The sequence below is a fragment of the Delphinus delphis genome, chromosome 4 (assembly GCF_949987515.2).
Source record: "Delphinus delphis chromosome 4, mDelDel1.2, whole genome shotgun sequence".
Lineage (NCBI taxonomy): Eukaryota > Metazoa > Chordata > Mammalia > Artiodactyla > Delphinidae > Delphinus > Delphinus delphis.
In genome coordinates, this window is record NC_082686.1 from 63,175,111 (window position 1) to 63,196,837 (window position 21,727).

Genomic DNA, 21,727 nt, shown 5'->3' on the forward strand with positions numbered 1-21,727 from the left:
TTATTTTTCTTTCTTTTATGACCCATAACCAGTACTCACTGCAGCGATATGTATTCATAAACTGCTATCCCGGAGAGCTGGAAGGGAAGTTGCTGTTTAAAGGCCGTTCAGAGTGTCTGGATTGGCATTTTGTGGTTACTACACAGACATAAACTGTCGGAGAAGTGTCAATATAGCTAGTGTGGTCTGCTTTGGTGTGTCAGACCTGTTCCAGGTATTTGGGGTAGATGGGGCCAAATAAATAAATAAATAAATAAATAAAAGAAAAGCTAAGATATTGTAATCCTAGAAGTACTTTAGGTTCATTCAGGCATCTAAGGCAACCACAATATGAAATAATGAGGTCTTCTAAAACAATGTATATCTATGCATATGATATTATTGAGCTAAGTGTAATCATACATTTGAAGGGATATTCTAGGACAGGGAGTTTCAGTGAAGTATGAATTTTCAGGGAATCTTTATGCTTAACATAGATTTCTGCACAGGTACTTGAGGGAAGCGTGGAATTTGTAGGGTATGTAGAAGGGATGGAGAATTATAAGAAAAAAAAAGAAACTTAAAAAATGAACATTCCAGAGGCAGAATCTGCAGCATATATGTGTGTGTGTGTGTGTGTGTGTGTGTGTGTGTATACACACACACACACACACACACACACACACACATACATACATATATATATATATATACACACACAATGAGGTGCTGTGGAGGTCTTTACTAGCTAAAGGACAGGCATAATATCTGTTAGGTTAGGGGGTACACATGGGTCCCACATTTCAGATTTTTGGTTTTAATCCATAAGGTATTAATGAGACATTATTGAATTCTGTACAAGGAAAAAAATATACTAAAGTAAGTGACGAATCCAATAATTGAACCATAGAAAATTGCTGATATTTCACCATTTTTGCCCTACTGAAAGGGTAATTTCCTATGGTTCTATCTAATATCCTAAAATCAATCTGCCAGTTGAATAAGAGGCAGGGAGATTAACTCAGAGGCTAAATACATTATATAGAAGTACAATCTCATGGGCTTTGATAAAAGTGGATATTTGGGACAAGGAGAGAAGAGAGAATTTTACTGACACATTTTTGCTTGAGTTTTCTTAACGTCTATTTTCTATTTCTTTTTTTGGTCTTATTCTTGGGGATAGCAAAGCATTTGCTTTCTCCCATATTTTGGGTCCATTTATGATGATTCTGATCTCTTAGCTGCTTAACCTGTAGACCCTCTACGGAACACTGCAAGGCCCCTTCTTAGCGGAGCAGCCAGTATGAGCTTAGTTTCCTAGGCTAGGACTGTTATGCTGCATTTGATATGTGAACTGAAAAATGCATGGATAAGCACAGTTACTGAAAACAAACTTTCAGTCTCATTATCAAAGCTCTTTGTTGGATTTGGAAAAATGCTGTAGGTCCAAGGAAACCAAATCTTCTAGGGATATTCTCGGTTTTAAATATTTTAGAAAAAAAACCCAAAAAACTTGTTCTTATCTAAGAAGACTTGAAGAAGACTCATCCTCGGAATAGTCAAATTTAGAAGTTATGTAAGGATGTATGTATAATTAATAAAATAAGGATATATAGCTACTCAAATGTTTTCAGCTTCCAAAAATGATTATGGGTTCTATTTGGAGCTTAGGAAAAACTTAATTTCTTTGAACCATTTCAACCCACTTTTAATTCTGTGGTATAGACATACAATATACAGCGTGACAAAATTAGGTCACCAACTGACGTATATACAGTCAAGTGAAATGCTTACGAAGTTATACCAAAAATAATACCATCCAAGCTTGTAGAATTGGGATGGCAGAATATGTATGATTTTTTTTAACTTTTTAGTTACATCAATTGTACATAATGCCAAAGATTTGTACCTGTGGTAATCTGCTTGATCTCTTTCTTCCTCTGGCCTAAATATAGCACTGACTTCCTTGCCTCCTATGGAAAATATGGATTTCCTGTTGTTGCTCTGGTCAGTAACTCTGAAAACAACACAGCACAACAAATACCTTGGCTAACCCACTTGCTAAACAGGTAAGTGGGCAAAAAATGGTCATCCCCCTGTGTGTGTGTGTGTGTGTGTGTGTGTGTGTGTGTGTGTGTGTGTGTCCATGCTTTCTCTTTACATGTTCACTGTAACATGTCTCCTCCCCCTCTTTCTCTCTCTCTCCTCTTAATTAACAGAAAAGAAAGAGGGAATAAATGACAAATGGAGGAACTTGTCTTTCTAATAATATAGGATCATCCATTAGTCAGACCCACAAGCTCAAAGTGAGTTCCACAGCTCTGCCTGGCCCTGATGATATCTTTGGGAGGGTCTGTGCCAACCTCCCTCTTTTTTGCTGACGCATTAAGCTCTGAGTGGTCCTTCACAGGCTGAGTGAAATGGATTTAAAGCTTGGCCCAGAGCCACTTAGCAGTTTGGAAACGTTGCACTCATAGCCAGAAGAACAACTAAAAATACGATTGCACTTTTTGCTTCATATTTCCCTCACCCATCCTAGCATCAGACTATTGTTTGTTTAATGGTTCATGATTATTGCTTTGTGTTACCTGCTTGATTCTGAGCTCCTAGAAGTCAGAGCCTCGCCAGCCACTTTGCATCCTTCATAGTGTATTGTGCGGACATTAAATAAACATTAAAATTCCCCAACGGTGGAATGATAGAGAAAGAAAGAAAAACATAAGAGGAAGATACAAGAAACTGGAGGTGAAGTTGTGACATAAGATGGAGGTAGTCTGGGGAATGTACCCAGAAAGAAGAAAGACACAACAGCATCCCGGTGGTTGGGGGCCAGTGGAGAGCGATATTTAATTAGAGATGTTTTCCTTTAGTTCTTCCTCCTTCTGGTTCCCTATTCATCTCCTTGTCCTCCGCCCTTTCTCTTTCTCTATGAATAGCCCCCAAAGAAAGCTAAGCAACAAGAGTGGACAAGAGCTCAACAGTGTGGCTGCCCTGCAGGTTACAGGTGTGGAGAAGCCTGGGCAACACTAGGCTCTCTCTCTTTTTTATTTTTTGGTGATTGATTGATTTTTTTTAACATCTTTCTTGGAGTATAATTGCTTTAAAATGGTGTGTTAGTTTCTGCCTTTATAACAAAGTGAACCAGCTATACATATACAGATATCCCCATATCTCTTTCCTCTTGCGTCATCCTCCCACCTTCCCTATCCCACCCCTCTAGGTGGTCACAAAGCACTGAGCCAATCTCCCTGTGCTATGTGGCTGCTTCCCACTAGCTATCTATTTTACACTTCGTAGTGTATATATGTCCATGCCACTCTCTCACTTCGTCCCAGCTTACCCTTCTCCCTCCCTGTGTCCTCAAGTCCATTCTCTATGTCTTTATTCCTGTCCTGTCCCTAGGTTCTTCAGAACCATCTGTTCTTTTTTTAGACTCCATATTTATGTGTTAGCATATGGTATTTGTTTTACTCTTTCTGACTTGCTTCACTCTGTATGACAGACTCTAGGTCCATCCACCTCACTACAAATAACTCAATTTTGTTTCTTTTTAAGACTGAGTAATATTCCATTGTATATATGTGCCACATCTTCTTTATCCATTCAACTGTCAATGGACACTTAGGCTGCTTCCATTTCCTGGCTATTGTAAATAGAGCTGCAATGAACATTGTGGTACATGACTCTTTTTTTTTTTTAACATCTTTATTGGAGTATAATTGCTTTACAATGGTGTGTTAGTTTCTGCTTTATAACAAAGTTAATCAGCTATAAATATACATATGTTCCCATATCTCTTCCCTCTTGCGTCTCCCTCCCTCCCACCCTCCCTATCCCACCCCTCTAGATGGTCACAAACCACAGAGCTGATCTCCCTGTGCTATGTGGCTGCTTCCCACTAGCGATCAATTTTACATTTGGTAGTGTATATATGTCCATGCCACTCTCTCACTTTGTCCCAGATTACCCTTCCCCATCCCCATATCCTCAAGTCCATTCTCTAGTAGGTCTGTGTCTTTATTCTCATCTTGCCCCTAGGTTCTTCATGACCTTTTTTTTTTCTTAGATTCCATATATATGTGTTAGCATACAGTATTTGTTTTTCTCTTTCTGACTTACTTTACTCTGTATGACAGACTCTAGGACTATCTACCTCACTACAAATAACTCAATTTCATTTCTTTTTATGGCTGAGTAATATTCCATTGTATATATGTGCCACATCTTCTTTATCCATTCATCTGTTGGTGGACACTTAGGTTGCTTCCATGTCCTGGCTATTGTAAATAGAGCTGCAATGAACATTCTGGTACATGACTCTTTTTGAATTACAGTTTTCTCAGGGTATATGCCCAGTAGTGGGATTGCTGGGTCACATGGTAGTTCTATTTTTAGTTTTTTCAGGAAGCTCCATACTGTTCCCCATGGTGACTGAATCAATTTACATTCCCACCAACAGTGCAAGAGGGTTCCCTTTCCTCCACACCCTCTCCAGCATTTATTGTTTGTAGATTTTGTGATTGTGGCCATTCTGACTGGTGTGAGGTGATACCTCATTGTAATTTTGATTTCTCTAATGATTAGTGATGTTGAGCATCCTTTCATGTTTGTTCGCAATCTGTATAATCTTCTTTGAAGAAATGTCTATTTAGGTCTTCTGCCCATTTTTGGATGGGGTTGTTTGTTTTTTGGATATTGAGCTGCATGAGCTGCTTGTATATTTTGAAGATCAATCCTTTGTCAGTTGCTTCATTTGGAAATATTTTCTCCCATTCTGAGGGTTCTTTTTTCATCTTGGTTATGGTTTCCTTTGCTGTGCAAAAGCTCTTAAGTTTCATTAGGTCCAATTTGTTTATTTTTGCTCTTATTTCCATTTCTCCAGGAGGTGGGTCAAAAAGGATCTTACTGTGATTTATGTCATAGAGTGTTCTGCCTATGTTTTCCTCTGTGAGTTTTATAGTGTCTGGCCTTACATTTAGGTTTTAATCCATTTGGAGTTTATTTTTGTGTATGTGTTAGGGAGTGTTCTAATTTAATTCCTTTACATGTAGCTGTCTAGTTTTTCCAGCATCACTTATTGAAGAGGCTCTCTTTTCTCCATTGTATATTCTTGCCTCCTTTATCAAAAATAAGGTGACCATATGTGCATGGGTCTATCTCTGGGCTTTCTATCCTGTTCCATTGATCTATATTTCTGTTTTTGTGCCAGTACCATATTGTCTTGATTACTGTAGCTTTGTAGTATAGTCTGAAGTGAGGGAGCCTGATTTCTCCAGGTCTGTTTTTTGTTTCTCAAGACTGCTTTGGCTATTGGGGCTTTTTTGTGCTTCCATACAAATTGTAATTTGTTTTTGTTCTAGTTCTGTGAAAAATGCCATTGGTAGTTTGATAGGGATTGCATTGAATCTGTAGATTGTTGTGGGCAGTACAGTAATTTTCACAATGTTGATTCTTCCAATCCTAGAACATGGTATATCTCTCCATCTGTTTGTATCATCTTTAATTTCTTTCATCAGTGTCTGATAGTTTCCTGCATACAGGTCTTTTGACTCCTTACATAGGTTTATTCCTAGGTATTTTATTCTTTTTGTTGCAGCGGTAAATAGGAGTGTTTCCTTAATTTCTCTTTCAGATGTTTCATCATTAGTGTATAGGAATGCAAGAGATTTCTGTGCATTAATCCTGCCACTTTACCAAATTCATTGATTAGCTCTAGTAGTTTTCCTGTAGCATCTTGCTTTAGGATTCTCTATGTATAGTACCATGTCATCTGCAAACAGTGACAGCTTTACTTCTTCTTTTCTGATTTGGATTCCTTTTATTTCTTTTTCTTCTCTGACTGCTGTGGCTAAAACTTCCAAAACTATGTTGAATAATAGTGGTGAGAGTGGACAGCCTTGTTTTGTTCTTGATCTTAGTGGAAATGCTTTCAGGTTCTCACCACTGAGAACGATGTTGGCTGTGGGCTTGTCATATATGGCCTTTATTATTATAGCTCCCTCTATGCCTACTTTCTGGAGGGTTTTTATCATAAATAGGTGTTGAATTTTGTCAAAAGCTTTTTCTGCATCTATTGAGATGATTATATGTTTTTTCTCCTTCAATTTGTTAATATGGTTTATCACATTGATTGATTTGTGTATATTGAGGAATCCTTGCATTCCTGGGATAAATCCCACTTGATCATGGTATATGATCTTTTTAATGTGCTGTTGGATTCTGTTTGCTAGTATTTTGTTGAGGATTTTTGCATCTATATTCATCAGTGATATTGGTCTGTAGATTTTGTTTTTTGTGACATCTTTGTCTGGTTTTGGTATCAGGGTGATGGTGGCCTCGTAGAATGAGTTTGGGAGTGTTCCTCCCTCTGCTATATTTTGGAAGAGTTTGAGAAGGATAGGTGTTAGCTCTTCTCTAAATGCTTGATAGAATTTGCCTGTGAAGCCATCTGGTCCTGGGCTTTTGTTTGTTGGAAGATTTTTAATCACAGTCTCCATTTCAGTGCTTGTGATTGGTCTGGTTTTATTTTCTATATCTTCCTGGTTCAGTCTCAGAAGGTGGTCCGTTTCTTCCAGGTTGTCCATTTTATTGGCATAGAGTTGCCTGTAGTAATCTCTCACGATCCCTTGTATTTCTGCAGTGTCAATCATTACTTCTCCTTTTTCATTTCTAATTCTGTTGATTTGAGTTTTCTCCCTTTTTTTTCTTGATGAGTCTGGCTAATGGTTTATCAATTTTGTTTATTTTCTCAAAGAAACAGCTTTTAGTGTGATTGATCTTTCTATTGTTTCCTTCATTTCATTTTCATTTATTTCTGATCTGATCTTTATGACATCTTTCCTACTGCTAACTTTGGGTGTTTTTTGTTCTTCTTTCTCTAATTGCTTTAGGTGTAAGGTTAGGTTGTTTATTGAGATGTTTCTTGTTTCTTGAGGTAGGATTGTACTGCTATAAAATTCCCTCTTAGAACTGCTTTTGTTGCATTCCATAGGTTTTGGGTTGTCATGTTTAAATTGTCATTTGTGTCTAGGTATTCTTTGATTTCCTCTTTGATTTCTTCAGTGATCTCTTAGTTATTTAGTAGTGTATTGTTTAGTCTCCATGTGTTTGTATTTTTTACAGATTTTTTCCGGTAATTGATATCTAGTCTCATAGCATTGGGGTCAAAAAAGATTCTTGAAATGATTTCAATTTTGTTAAGTTTACCAAGCCTTGATTTATGACCCAGGATATGATCTAACCTGGAGAATGTTCCTTGAGCACTTGAGAAGAAAGTGTATTCTGTTGTTTTTGGATGGAATATCCTATAAATGTCAATTAAGTCCATCTTGTTTAATATAACTTTTAAAGCTTGTGTTTCTTTATTTATTTTCATTTCAGATGACCTGTCCATTGGTGAAAGTGGGTGTTAAAGTCCCCTACTATCATTATGTTTTGGTCGATTTCCCCTTTTATGGCTGTTGTCATTTGCCTTATGTATTGAGGTGTTCCTATGTTGGGTGCATAAATATTTACATTTGTTATGTCTTCTTCTTGGATTGATCCCTTGATCATTTTGTAGTGTCCTTCTTTGTCTCTTGTAATAGTTCCTATTTTAAAATCTATTTTGTCTGATAAGAGAATTGCTACTCCAGCTTTCTTTTGATTTCCATTTGCATGGAATAACTTTTTCCATCCCCTCACTTTCAGTCTGTATGTGTCCCTATGTCTGAAATGGGTCGCTTGTAGCCAGCATATATACGGATCTTTTTGTTGTATCTATTCAGCCAGTCTATGTCTTTTGGTTGGAGCATTTAATCCATTTACATTTAAGGTAGTTATCAATATGTATGTTCCTATTACCATTTTCTTAATTGTTTTAGGTTTGTTATTGTACGTCTTTTCCTTCTCTTGTGTTTGCTGCCTAGATAAGTTCCTTTAGCATTTGTTGTAAAGCTGGTTTGGTGGTGCTGAATTCTCTTAGCTTTTGCTTGTCTGTAAAGGTTTTAATTTCTCCGTTGAATCTGAATGAGATCCTTGCTGGGTAGAGTAATCTTGGTTGTAGGTCTTTCCCTTTTGTCACTTTAAATATGTCCTGCCACTCTCTTCTGGGTTGCAGAATTTCTGCTGAAAGATCACCTGTTAACCTTATGGGGATTCCCTCGTATGTTATTTGTTGTTTTTCCCTTGCTGCTTTTAATATATTTTCTTTGTATTTAATTTTTGATAGTTTGATTAATATGTGTCTTGGCGTGTTTCTCCTTGGATTTACCCTGTATGGGACCCTCTGCACTTCATGGACTTGATTGATCTATTTCCTTTCCCGTATTAGGGAAGTTTTCGACTATAATCTCTTCAAATATTTTCTCAGTCCCTTTCTTTTACTCTTCTTCTTCTGGGACCCTTATAGTTCAAATGTTGTTGGGCTTAATGTTGTCCCAGAGGTCTCTGAGACTGTCCCCAATTATTTTCATTCTTTTTTCTTTATTCTGCTCTGTGGTAGTTATTTCCACTATTTTATCTTCCAGGTCACTTATCAGTTCTTCTGCTTCAGTTATTCTGCTATTGATTTCTTCTAGAGAATTTTTCATTTCATTTATTGTGTTGTTCATCATTGTTTGTTTGCTCTTTAGTTCTTCTAGGTTCTTCTTAAACGTTTCTTGTATTTTCTCCATTCTATTTCCAAGATTTTGGATCATCTTTGCTATCACTATTCTGAGTTCTTTTTCAGGTAGACTGCCTATTTCCTCTTCATATGTTAGATCTGGTGGGTTTTTATCTTGCTCCTTCATCTGCTGTGTGTTTCTCTGTCTTCTCATTTGGCTTAACTTACTGTGTTTGCTATCTCCTTTTCACAGGCTGCACGTTCGTAGTTCCCCTTGTTTTAGGTGTCTGCCCCTAGTGGCTAAGGTTCGTTCATTGGGTTTTGTAGGCTTCCTGGCAGAGGGGACTGGTGCCTGTGTTCTGGTGGATGAGGCTGGATCTTTTCTTTCTGGTGGGCAGGACCGCATCCGGTTGTGTGTTTTGGGGTGTCTGTGGCCTTATTATGATTTTAGGCAGCCTCTCAGCTAATGGGTGGGATTGCGTTCCTGTCTTGCTAGTTGTTTGGCATAGAGTGTCCAACACTGTAGCTTGCTGGTCATTGAATGGAGCTGGGTCTTAGCACTGAGATGGAGATCTCTGGGAGAGCTTTCACCGTTTGATATTATGTGGAGCCAGGAGGTCTCTGGTAGACCAATGTCCTGAACTCAGCTCTCCCACCTCAGAGGCACACGCCTGACACCCGGCCGGAGCGTCAAGACCCTGTCAGCCACACGGCTGAGAAGAAAAGGGAGAAAAAAAGAAAGAAAGAAAAAAAATGAAAATAAAATAAAATATGATACAGTTATTAAAATGAAAAATAAAAAATTTAAAAATAAAAAAATTAAAAGTAATAAAAGAAAGAAGGAAGAGAGAAACCAAACCAAAAAAGAAATCCACCAATGATAACAAGCTCTATAAAGTATACAAAAAGAAAACAAAACAAAAAAAAAAAACCATAAAAAAACGGACAGAACCCTAGGACAAAGCAAACCCTAGCAAAAGCAAAGCTATACAGACACAATCACACAAGGAAGCACAGATATAAACACTCACAAAAAGAGAAAAAGGAAAAAAAAACTATATATTACAAAAAAGCAAAGGAAGAGAGCAACCAAATCAATAAACAAATCTACCAATGATAATAAACTCTAAATACTTAACTAAGATAAACACAAAACCAGAAACAAATTAGATGCAGAAAGCAAACCCCAAGTCTACAGTTGCTCCCAATGCCCACTGCCTTGATTTTGGGATGATTCATTGTCTATTCAGGTATTCCACAGATGCAGGGTACATCAAGTTGACTGTGGGGATTTAATCCGCTGCTCCTGAGGCTGCTGGGAGAGATTTCCCTTTCTCTTCTTTGTTCGCACAGCTCCTGGGGTTCAGCTTTGGATTTAGCCCCGTCTCTCCGTGTACATCACCTGAGGGCGTCTGTTCCTGCCCAGACAGGATGGGGTTAAAGAAGCAGCTGATTACGGGGCTCTGGCTCACTCAGGCTGGGGGGACGGAGCGGTACAGAACGCAGGGCGAGCCTGCAGCGGCAGAGGCCAGAGAGAAGTTGCAACAGACTTAGGCTCGCCTTGTGTTCTCCCGGGGAACTTGTCCCTGGATCACGGGACTCTGGCAGTGGCGGGCTGCACAGGCTCCCGGGAGGGGAAGTGTGGAGAGTGACCTGTGCTTGCACACAGGCTTCCTGGTGGCTGCAGCAGCAGCCTTAGCATTTCTTGCCGGTCTCTGGTGTCTGCCCTGATAGCTGCGGCTCGTGCCCATCTCTGGAGTTTGTTTAGGCAGTGCTCTGAATCACCTCTCCTCGCGCACCCTGAAACAGTGGTCTCTTGCCTCTTAGGCAGTCCCAGACTTTTTCTCGGACTCCCTCCCAGCTAGCTGTGCCACACTAGGCCCCTTTAAGTGGTGTTCATGTAGCCAACCCCAGTCCTCTCCCTGGGATCTGACCTCCAAAGCTTGAGCCTCAGCTCCCAGCCCCCACCTGCCCCGGCAGGTGAGCAGACATGCCTCTTGGGCTGGTGAGTGCCTGTTGGCACCGATCCTCTGTGTGGGAATCTTTCCACTTTGCCCTCTGCACCCCTGTTGCTGGGCTCTCCTCCGTGGCTACGAAGCTTCCCCCCACCCCCCTGCCACCCCCTGTCTCCGCCAGTGAAGGGGCTTCTAGTGTGTGGAAACTTTTCCTCCTTCACAGCTCCCTCCCAGTGGTGTAGGCCCCATCCCTATTCTTTTGTCTCTGTTTTTTTCTTTCATCTTTTGCCCTACCCAGGTATGTGGGGAGTTTCTTGCCTTTTGGGAAGTCTGAAGTCTTCTGTCAGCGTTCAGTAGGTGTTCTGTAGGAGCTATTCCACATGTAGATGTATTTCTGGTGTATTTGTGGGGAGGAAGGTGATCTCCACGTCTTACTTCTCCACCATCTTGAAGTTCTCCCAACACTAGGCTCTCTTAACAACCAACTGGGACAGTGCCTGCAATCCTGATGGAGACTAGAGGGCAGCAGCACCACACAACACTCAAAACCCCAACTCACATCATGGCCGCTGATCTCCACCTGCAGCTGACTTAATAAACCTCTCTCTATTGTGTTACCTCTTCTAGCGTTTTGCCCTTCTCTGTGGGACCCTTGAGGATGGAGAAAAGAGTTCAGAAATGCATCCTGAGTTATTCAAGAACTGCTTAGTAAGCCATCTCCCCAACCCCAGGAAAGGATGCCATTTTTGCTCTCAACACTTTTAAAATCATTGTTCACCGAAAGAAAACAACCTTTCTCCCCTCAGCCGTTTCCAGAGGGAAACACCGAGCTCAGGTCTATGAAGTATCACCCTGTGTGATAGCCAGCTTTGTTGAGAACTCTGTGGTCTGTGCAAGTTACAAAGAACAAATAAGAAAGCATGATGCTCAGGCAACAAGTGGTGAGGCTAAATCAGGATCACTCGGCAGAGACATTTCCGATCAGTTTGACTTCTCCACCCTTTTCTCTAAATTCCCCTTTCTGTTCTTATTCCCCTCTCAACTGACTGTTGCCTTTTGGGTCCCTTTTCTTTCCTGTTGCATTTCCTCTCCTTTATTTTCCGGAATTCAACTCTTATCCGTTCTTTCTATTTGGTTGCAATTCCATCCCTTTCCTTCCATCTCTGTGTTGGCGTTGTCTGCTTTCCTGGAGATTTATGCAGCACGACTTCGTGAGCTCACTATTCCATCCAGGAAAACAGTACAGGGAGCCAAGGCAGGTGGGAAGGGGTCTCTATCTTACCTTGTAACTAGGTGAAGAGATAGTCCATTGTTGCGGGTATGATCCGTTCTGGTCTTTTCTTAGTCCTGAATAGCGCCCTAACAGCTCCATTACCTCTGCAAGCAGAGAGATGCTGTTTGCTTTCAAAGCAGCAGGGCCTGCCTAAAAGCCTACCAATCCAATAAAAGTCTCAATTGTGCCGGCCCTGTCCACGTCTCCTCCCATCCCATGCTTGTGAGGTTCCTGACACCAAAGTTAATGTTATTCATCAGAATAATACTCCTTCCAGTCAGCTTCAATTGTGGTGCCCAGCTAACGACAGGGGGAGTGAAGTGATTTCAGGGTTGCCTTTCTCCTATGTGATGCATTCTTACAAGAGAGACCTGGGCTGAGGAAGAGGGGTAAACGATAGATAGGTAAAGGAGTCTTTCCTTTATAAGAGTCATATTTACCTTTCCATATTATTTTGAATTCTACCCTAGCTCAGAAGCTAAGAAGAGGCATGTTGTTCTTCTGCAAAGAGACACACTGGCTGTTCAGATAACTCCAAACACATTAACTTGATTTCCCTTTATCTGGCTCTCCCTGTGTCTGTCACTGCCATTCTGTCTGCCCCCTTGGTCTCTTTCCTTCTTTGGTTTTCTTTTCTCTCTCTCCTAATACCATCATTAATTCAAGGCTCTTGAAGTTGTTTTTCTAGCAAATTGTGAAAGAGCTTATGTGGATGAGCTAAAGTTGAACCAATGCTTAACCTTTTCATGCCAATCCTGTTGTTAAATTCTTTATTAGTAGAGGAAGAGTCATTTCTTACAGATTTGACTGGGAATACCATCCTCACGATGCTGTGGGGTCTGTTTCCAGTGGCCTGAGGACAGTCCTATAAAGGATGCTGTGGGAAGCTACACTGATTGTCTTAGTTCGGGCTGCTATAACAAAATACCACAGGCTGGGTGCCTTATAAATTATAGAAATTGATTTCTCACAGTTCTGGAGGCTGGAAGTCCAAGATCGGGGTGCCAACATGGTCAGATGAGGGCCCTTTTCTGGGATGCAGACTTCTCGCTGTGTCCTCACATGGCTGAAGGGGCTAGGCATCTCTGTGGGGTCTATTTTATAAGGACACTAATCCCATTCATGAGGGCTCCACCCGCATGACCTAAGCACCTCCCAAATATACCATCACACTGGGCATGAGGATTTCAACAAATGAATCTTGGGGTGGGAAGGCAAAAACATTTAGACCATAGTGCTGATGAACTCAAGCAGTGATGGAAAATCCTTATTCTCCTGGAAAGTGAGACTGGCTTGGAGTTATGGTTGGACAATAAATGGTTGGCAGCACAAGGGAAAACAATGAAGAGAGATGAGCTAGAAGACTGTTGCTGACATAAATGAATCTAGAGAAAAAGAAGAGGTAAATGAGGAGGAGAGGAGAGGAAGAACAGCTGACCCTGAACAAGGGCAGCCCCAACTTATCTCAGTGGGGTCCTCTGATCTGGCACTTCCGCCCTGGGCAGCTCATCCTCACTGGCCTATTCGCTGTCACATAACTTCATATAAGCCAATCCGCTGTTGCTGTGAATGTTGTCACTGTTTCACTTGGGAGTTGTCTAATTCTGAAGTCCTTCCTCATTAACTTTCTCTGCTTCGCTTTGGATGGTGACCCATTCTCATCAGGGAGCATGCGTCTGTCCCTCGTGGTTCATCTTTATCAGCAAGCCCTCAATTTAATCCCTGATCCAGGCTTTATTCATGTCCTACCGGTAAGCCTGAGATGGTCACTGACATCAGCTTCCTTTGCCAAGGACACATTCAACACACTGTGGAAAATGCACACAGAAAGCTGCTTAACAAATGCGATGCAAATGAAGTTTCCATCCTATTTCCACAGATCCCTGGGCCCTCATCACCTGACTAAACCTAACTCTCCAAGTGCCTCCATTTCTCCCACATTCTCCACCTTTCCAGGGCATAGGTTTCTCCATGAAGGATTTTCTCTCTGATCCTTCATTATCTTCCATCGTTACGTCCTTCCTCACCATCGGCGCCTTCCCTGGCCTCTCTATGCACGGTCAGCAGCCGAGGCAGACAGTGGAGATGCCTCAAGCCCCCTGTGGGGCAGATGGCCAGGCCACGCTGAAGATAGAACAGGAGTAGGAGCCTCCACTGGGCCAATTAGGATTCATGGGAGGACAGCAGGAGTATTAGTTCTGGAACTGTGGGTTTCTCATTAGCGGAGCAGTGCAGACCACAGAGAAGGAGAGAATGAGGCAGAAACTAAGTTTTTGTGTGTAAGATTTTTCACTCATATCTGGCCAACGGTCCTAATCCTGAACACTTCCTTCCCTTCTCTCTTTCCTCCTTATTTCTTTATTTTCTATCCCTGCTTTCTCTGTGTCCATTTTACTAAGAAGACAGGTACATCTAAACCATCAAACCTAAGAACCCAAAAGGGTGTTTCTCATGATCTCTTTCATCACTCTCCTACTTTTTTCCTCTCTAAATAAAACACTAGATGATTTCATACTTGGTAGGAACTGATTGACTTATTCTACATAAACACATGAAAGCAATCATCAAAGGTTTAAATTGATTATGTATTTGGAAGGAAGTGAAGAGTTTCACACTTGGGTACCAAGCAGGCAGATACTGAAAACTGCAACAGCAACAGAAGAATAATTAAATATTAAGATTGTGAGGAAACTAGAAACCATCATAAGCTAGTACAAAATATTACTCCTTGTTTGTTTATTTCAGCAGTCTCCTTGATCTGATATCTAGATCTGTCTAGACAATGTGATTTTAAGGAGAGAGCCAAGAATTTAGTCCTATTTTAGTTCAAATCCTGATTCTGCCACTTATAAGGTTGATCATTTTAAATAAACAAGAAATACCTTAGAATTTGGTTCCTCATTTACAAAATGCAGATGGTCATAGTATCCTTATAAGGATGGCTTATAGAAGCTACTAATTTAAAGATTATTTCTTACGATCTCCTGTATTTCCTACTAAAATATTTCCAATGGGATATGTAAGTGAAATGAGGACATGTATATTCATATGTGAGTAGTTTGTATTAATCCATTCTGGAAGAAGCTTCTTTTTTCTCCACATATGCCCTGACCCACTTGAATTTACTCTTACGACTGGTAACAGACAAGCCCGCTTGTATTCAAGGAAATTGGTTTCAGGCCTTTGCAACAAAAATAAAAAAAGGATTTCTATGGCAAGGGCTTGTCCTGAGATTCTTCCTTCTGGAAACTTCCTTTATAATTTTGTTCTTGTCATTTTCCTTTAATGAAAATTGACTCAGCCAATCAAGAATTCCATGTGCTCTAAATACTTGTCCCCATCCACTTCTATTTGATGGTCCTAACCTGTGCTGTTGTCCAAGGAAGGACTTGGAAACAATAAATCTTGACACAGTTTACACTTCAAATATTAATAAAAACTGAGGCACATAAAGAAAATTCAGATTCTCTCTGTTGGGATGAGGGTTTACAAGTTGTCAGATCCTAGTATATAGAGCCTTTCCAGAAAACTGGAGAAAACTCTGGGGCAGTTTCTCAGGGCTGATAGCAAAGTAAATCTTGGTGTATGGCTCATTCCTGTATGGACTGGGATACTTGGGAACATCACTATATATTTGCTAAATTAGTTGTTTCTTGTTTTGTTGACATTAAATAAATACCTTATTTAAGGTATTTATTTAAGGTATCTCTTTTGAAAGAAAAATGGTTTGGGTCATTACTTTCATTTTGGGTATTCAATAAAGATAGCCCACAGAGTCCAGCTAGTATTTCATTTTATGGCAACTGGAAACCGGAGGAAAAGCTAGCAAGAAACTTTTCATTCACAAACATAAAAACCTGGGTCAGTTTATGATCTTACTAATGAAACTGAAACTAAGCTAGCCCTCCATAATTGTGTATGTATAATTCTCATTAACCAAAGGGTATTATGTTCTGTTAAGATATGTTAGAAACACTGGATCTGTATGGATAAAATAAAACTCTAAAAGTTTAAAGAACACATCTCACTCGAAAGATCTTAAGTAATCTCTACTATTTTGGGGGAGAAAAACAAATAAAGAAAACAATAGAGCCTGAAATAGGTTACAGAAAGTGCTTTTAGGAGGTAATTTCAAAGCTTCAGCAGAACAGAAGTATGCAAAAAAAAAAAGCCCAGAAGAGTGCTGAAACAAAGGAGCTGGAAAAATGAAACACTGTCTGTATTAATAATGGTATTAATTTGTTTTCTACTTGAAAGGGAGTAGGCAGAGAATAAAATAGAAAGGTAGGGAAGAGAAGAGAAGGGAGATGAAAATAGAAAGTTTGAGGTACAGACTGGGAGACTAAATCTCATATTTTCATAAACAGTAAAAGAAATGTTTAGGAACAAAGGTGCCTAGTATTCTATTTAAAGTTTTTTTTGTACATATAGGTTTAAATACCAGTGTCTCAACAAGTTAGAAACACACATATCTTGTGTGAGTTGTTTTTTGTTTTTTTGCATGTGTATTTTTAATTTTGGGGAAATTAAGCATAAATTCTAGTTCTGAGCTCCACATGTGGGTTCACACCGTGTGGGACAAAAATAACTGATGCTGAAGGGTGAGCTGGATTACAAACTGAATTAATAGTAGAGGTAGAAGGCTGGAGTGAGATGTTATTGTAAACTCACAAGCTCTCAGGAATTTACAGGTATTTGGAGAGGGCATTGGACAGTCCATTGAAATGGGGTTTCTAGACAATTATCTATATTTAAATAAACAGAACACCACCAGTTAATATCTGGGGAACAAAAACATGAAGTTATCAAATGTACAAAAGAGAACTCTTGGTCAATAGGAAACCCTCCATATGAAGATTGAGAGCTAAGAAGAAAATAATTCGTCCAAGCTGCTTGCTGATTTGTGCTATCCCCTTGGGATTTAAGTTTGGGCATCTTGGAGCACCCAGGATAACGTTCAAAATAAGGCAGGATCTATAGTAAGTTCTATGATAAAGAACAGAACTGTACTTTATAAGCAGAACAATTTTTATGTCTCAGTATTCCTTGCTCCTGTTTTTCCTTATGTTTAGTGAAATCTATTGGAAAATGACAAACTATCTTTTGTCAAGTGTAATCAAGGAAAAGGAATGACATCCATACTTGGGTCGGAGATTTCAATGTGGAGCTGTGAATCCAGATGAGTGTTGAAAGCAGGGGAAGTGAGGGGAAAAGAGAAGCAAGAAAGAAAGGAAGAGTATGCGAGAAGGTGGAGAGGGGATGGGAGGAAAGAGAGATCAAGTAGGAGGAGGAGGAAAGGCAAGATGAGGCTGATGGTGATATGGGAACTGGGGGGAGAAGAGGGGGAAGTGGAGAAGAGGAAACGTGGGCAGCAGTGGTGAGAAGAGCATCAGAGCCATGCTGCTAAACAAACCAGGCTTCTAACCCCATACTTGTTTAGTTTCTTCAAATTTTTTTTTTTTTTTTTTTTTTTTGCGGTACGCGGGCCTCTCACTGTTGTGGCCTCTCCCGTTGCGGAGCACAGGCTCCAGACGCGCAGGCTCAGCGGCCATGGCTCACGGGCCCAGCCTCTCCGCGGCACGTGGGATCTTCCCAGACCGGGGCACGAACCCGCGTCCGCTGCATCGGCAGGCGGACTCTCAACCACTGCGCCACCAGGGAAGCCCAGTTTTTTCAAATTTTAAGAGTAGACCTCCACTCTACCACTTGCACCACACCTGTGAGATCTAGAGAAGTGATCAAAGGTCAAGTTCTAGATAGGAAAGACAAGCAGATTTCTTTTTAATATCTTTTTTTTTTCTATTCTATATTTATCCCTGGAATGAAGTAGAACTGTCTTAGATCATCCCAAACTCTTATCACAGACACAGAACTTATGATGTTCAAAAAACTGCAGAACATTGTTTGGGGTTAATTCTTGTGGCACTTAATTTTTCAATTGTTATTTATTTCTGGTCAAATAATTAAGTTTGCGTCAATTGTTGTGACACTGATTGACAGTACACTTAAAATTTTGACTGCTGATAAAACTACACATATTAATGCTGATATAACAGAAAGTTAAAAATCAAGATGGAATAAAAACTAAACCAGTATGAAAACTACTTATAGGAGAAATGTGCTGAAAGATAATATTAAAGTTTAAGTTTAAAGCGATATTGTGAGCGGGAATAAAGGAAGCCGATTAGGGGAGACTTGCTGAGCTGCAGCTGTGCGGCTGGCTTTCTCCCACACTTGCAGAGATTTTCTTTTTTAATTGATAGGGAAAGATGCAAAATAAAATATATAATGTAATAGACAAACCTGTTGGATTAATGCAAAAGTATAATTAGCAACTGTTTATAGAGTATCAGCAAAGCACAGGGATAGCAAATAATAATGATGCTGATAATAATAATAATAATAATAATAATAATAATGGTTTAAGAATCTCTGAGATTTCAATATAAAAGTGCCAATGCAGACATCACAGGAAAAGAAGCTTTTTGTATTTACTTCCTAACATACTTCTGGCAGTTTAACCTCTGTTAGTATTTCAAGTTGGGGTGGGAAAGGGGGTACCATAATGTTTTCAATATTTACAGTCCTCAAAGGTCTTAATCTGACCCTGACCACCACATCTATATGAATTTAATAAAGGCAAATAACACCCTTTTAAAGCCTATGAAAAGACTTTATAATTTCATAATGTATATTAGCGGTCCCAATTATAGTGCTGGTTTAATCAGAATAAGGATGGCATCCACATTATAGTAACAGAGACACACCATGTATTAAGACACATGTGTGGAATATGATTTGCTTTGCCTGAAAATGAAATCTTTGATACATCAAAGCAGTTCATGAATTTCAAGCAGATTCACAATTCAGAGTCTAAAGTGTTCTTTCCAATTCCATGCTATTAGAAAATTGTTAGTTTGTTTCTTTTCTCAGAATGTAGATAATGCTACTCCAGTACTCTGCTATCATTTTGGACTTAGCACATCTCCAAATACGTTTTCTCACCCCCAGGGACTATGAGTCTGAGGTTTGAATAACTGGCCATTAGAGAGCTTCAGATGCGTGGGCCACTTACTCTTCAGCTCCAAATATTTAGGATGCAAAGGTGTCTATCTACCTTCCACACATCAAATCATTAGCACATTTTTAAATATACGCCATCTGAATTATTGAGACATACAGCTCCCAATATCAAGAATAAAATTAATTCTCTTTTGGAGCAATCATAGAAAAGAAAACACTTACATTCAGAAGGCAGAAGGCACTTGTACTTTCTTATAGCCTGCTCTCTAGTCCTAAATGCTGGGTTCCATCAGTTAACTTAGAGTTCTCACTGAATCTTCTGTCAAAATTGACGAGCTGAAGTTGTTAAAACTATGTTTACTTTGAACTTCATATGCTGCGTGCTGGACTTGGGAGAGGCAAGAGCATCTTTATTGACTGCGCTTAGGAGTTTCTGCTAATTAAGACCTGTTCACCTGAACCAAGCAAGTGGCTACACTCCGTGTAAGAATACACGTTCTTCCTGATCTCACCTGTCTTTCTATGCATTAGTTAAGGTGATTAGAAGATGATGGCTGACTGGCAACTTATTCTGGGATGAATTTATGTTCCCCCCGCAAAAGAAACTAGAAACAGAGGAGATATAATATTTAAGTGCTTCTCTTTGCTACAGTCTGTTTAGCTCTTTTTTTCATGTAGAAATGTGTAATATGTTAAAGACACCTTAAGTTTTGAATTGATGACCTCCTTTTTCATAAATATAATGTAAACCACAACATATTTTTAAATAGATCACTAATTCAGCCACTGCTTAAACAATTATATCCACCACATTTTTTAGAAGAAGAGGCTTCTACTCAACGTTATAATTTAAATATTTTTTTCACTAAAAACTTTAATTCTTATTAAGTTCAGGAGACACCTGCACGATACACATACACATAAGTGCTGTGACATCTACCACTGAGTTATTGAAATATCCATTTCAAAACCCGTCTCACCACAATCAGTCGAGTCTTTCAACAGTGTACAGAGAAAATAAATATCTCAAACTGTCTGTTCAAGTGCTCTTAAAGCTTAAAGAGCCTTGGATAGGATTATCATCAAAGAATGAAACAATATATTAAAATTTTAAGAACTGCATTACAGAAGACTAATCTTTCCACTTAGAAAACAAATTATGTTAATACATATTCACCACAATTGTGGTGAATACAGACACACACACACACACACACACACACACACCACAGTTCATCCAAGGAACACATTATAACAATAAGAGCACCCTAAAGGGATGGTTAGGGATTTATGGCGCATGATCACTCATTCCCTATAGCCAGCCAAACTTGCTGGGGTAAGTAGGGAAGACTTGGGGTAAGTAGGTAAATGATGGCAGGTGTGGAAGGACAAAAAAGATAAGGGATAAAGGAGGCTATCAGTAGCTTCCAGTGTTCTGCAGCTCTCAAATTCATGCAGTCCTGCTGGTGGGCAGGGAACAGTGATCAGTAGCTTGGACAAAAATGACAACATCTTCGGTGGAGCTACTAACTTGTGACACCTGGTCATACTTTCAATCTACACTTGTATCAATATAACACAAGAGTAACCATTTATAGGGTGTTTTCCATACTGATACACTTCAAGGCTAAAACTCAGAAGATAAAAGTCAGACCTGAAGGCAATTACTTTAGACAATTCTGAGAAACTGAGAAGATGCTACGAACACACAGTGGTGACAATGGAGTCACGAATAAGGAACCTTAATTTTTAGACTTCCATCTTTCCATATATTTTCTTTATTTTCTCTATCAGTGGTTTTACTCCATATTGCCTGCCCTAAAAGCAAGAGATTTCTTATCTGAGGTTTATCCCATTTAAGAGGATGCCTTCTCTAAAGCCAAATTCATGGTCTTGATTTCCAAATTTGGGTCTTCCCAAATATTCTCTATCTCAGGAACAGGAAGCACCATACATCCAATTCAAGACAAAAATCTGGGAGCCAACTTTGTCACTTTCCTTTCCCTAACCCCCAGTAACCAGTGCATCACAAAAATCTTGCCAGTTTTACTTCTAAATCAACCTGCCAAATCCCATTTACATGTACATCCATATTACCACTAATTCAAACCACTTCAACCTCCTGCTTGATTATTGCAGTGGTCATGTGTTCATTGTTCACTCTTGCCATCTTCAATCGGCTTTCAAATTGCACCCAGAGTAATTATTTTCAAACACAACATTAAGCCTGTCATTGCTGAGAAGTAAGGGTTAACTTATCCGAGAGAGATCCCCTGGGCATTCTGTAAAGACCCACAGCAACTAAGGCAGGATATGAGCTTAAGGCAATCAACCCCGGCCGCTCACAAGCCTAGAACTCTAGGTCCTTCTCATGCCAAGGGAGGGGCCAGCGCCTTTACAAACAGGGACAGTGATGTGGGGAATTCTGTTACTTACTTGCTACATCATATACCTTTGAACTTTAGTGCCCTCATCAAGTCACAGGAGAGGCCAGCTTTACCCACACCCATAAATGCTGAAAGTGGCCGGGGCCAAGTTTCTGTCTTCTAATATTATTATTGTTTTTCTGCTCTTGGTCACACAGCGCTCCCCAAATCATGCAGCTTCAAAGCCCCAAAGGTCAAGGGTAGGGTTCCTCCTAAAGTTTGGTAACTGGATTTGCTAGAACTCTGTGGCATATTCTAGAATACAAATGCACCCACCACTGAACTGGTCTCCATGCGATAACTTGGGGGTTAAACTTTAATCCCCGAAATGCTATTCTAGAGGGTTTGGTGTCCTTGTTTGCATGACAGCTGTCAAGCTTAAAACCCATCAGTAGCACCAACATCATTCTTAAGATAAATACCAAAGTCCTGACTCTGGGATGCAGAGCAGAGCATGACTTGGCTCCTATCTCCTCTCCCAGATTCA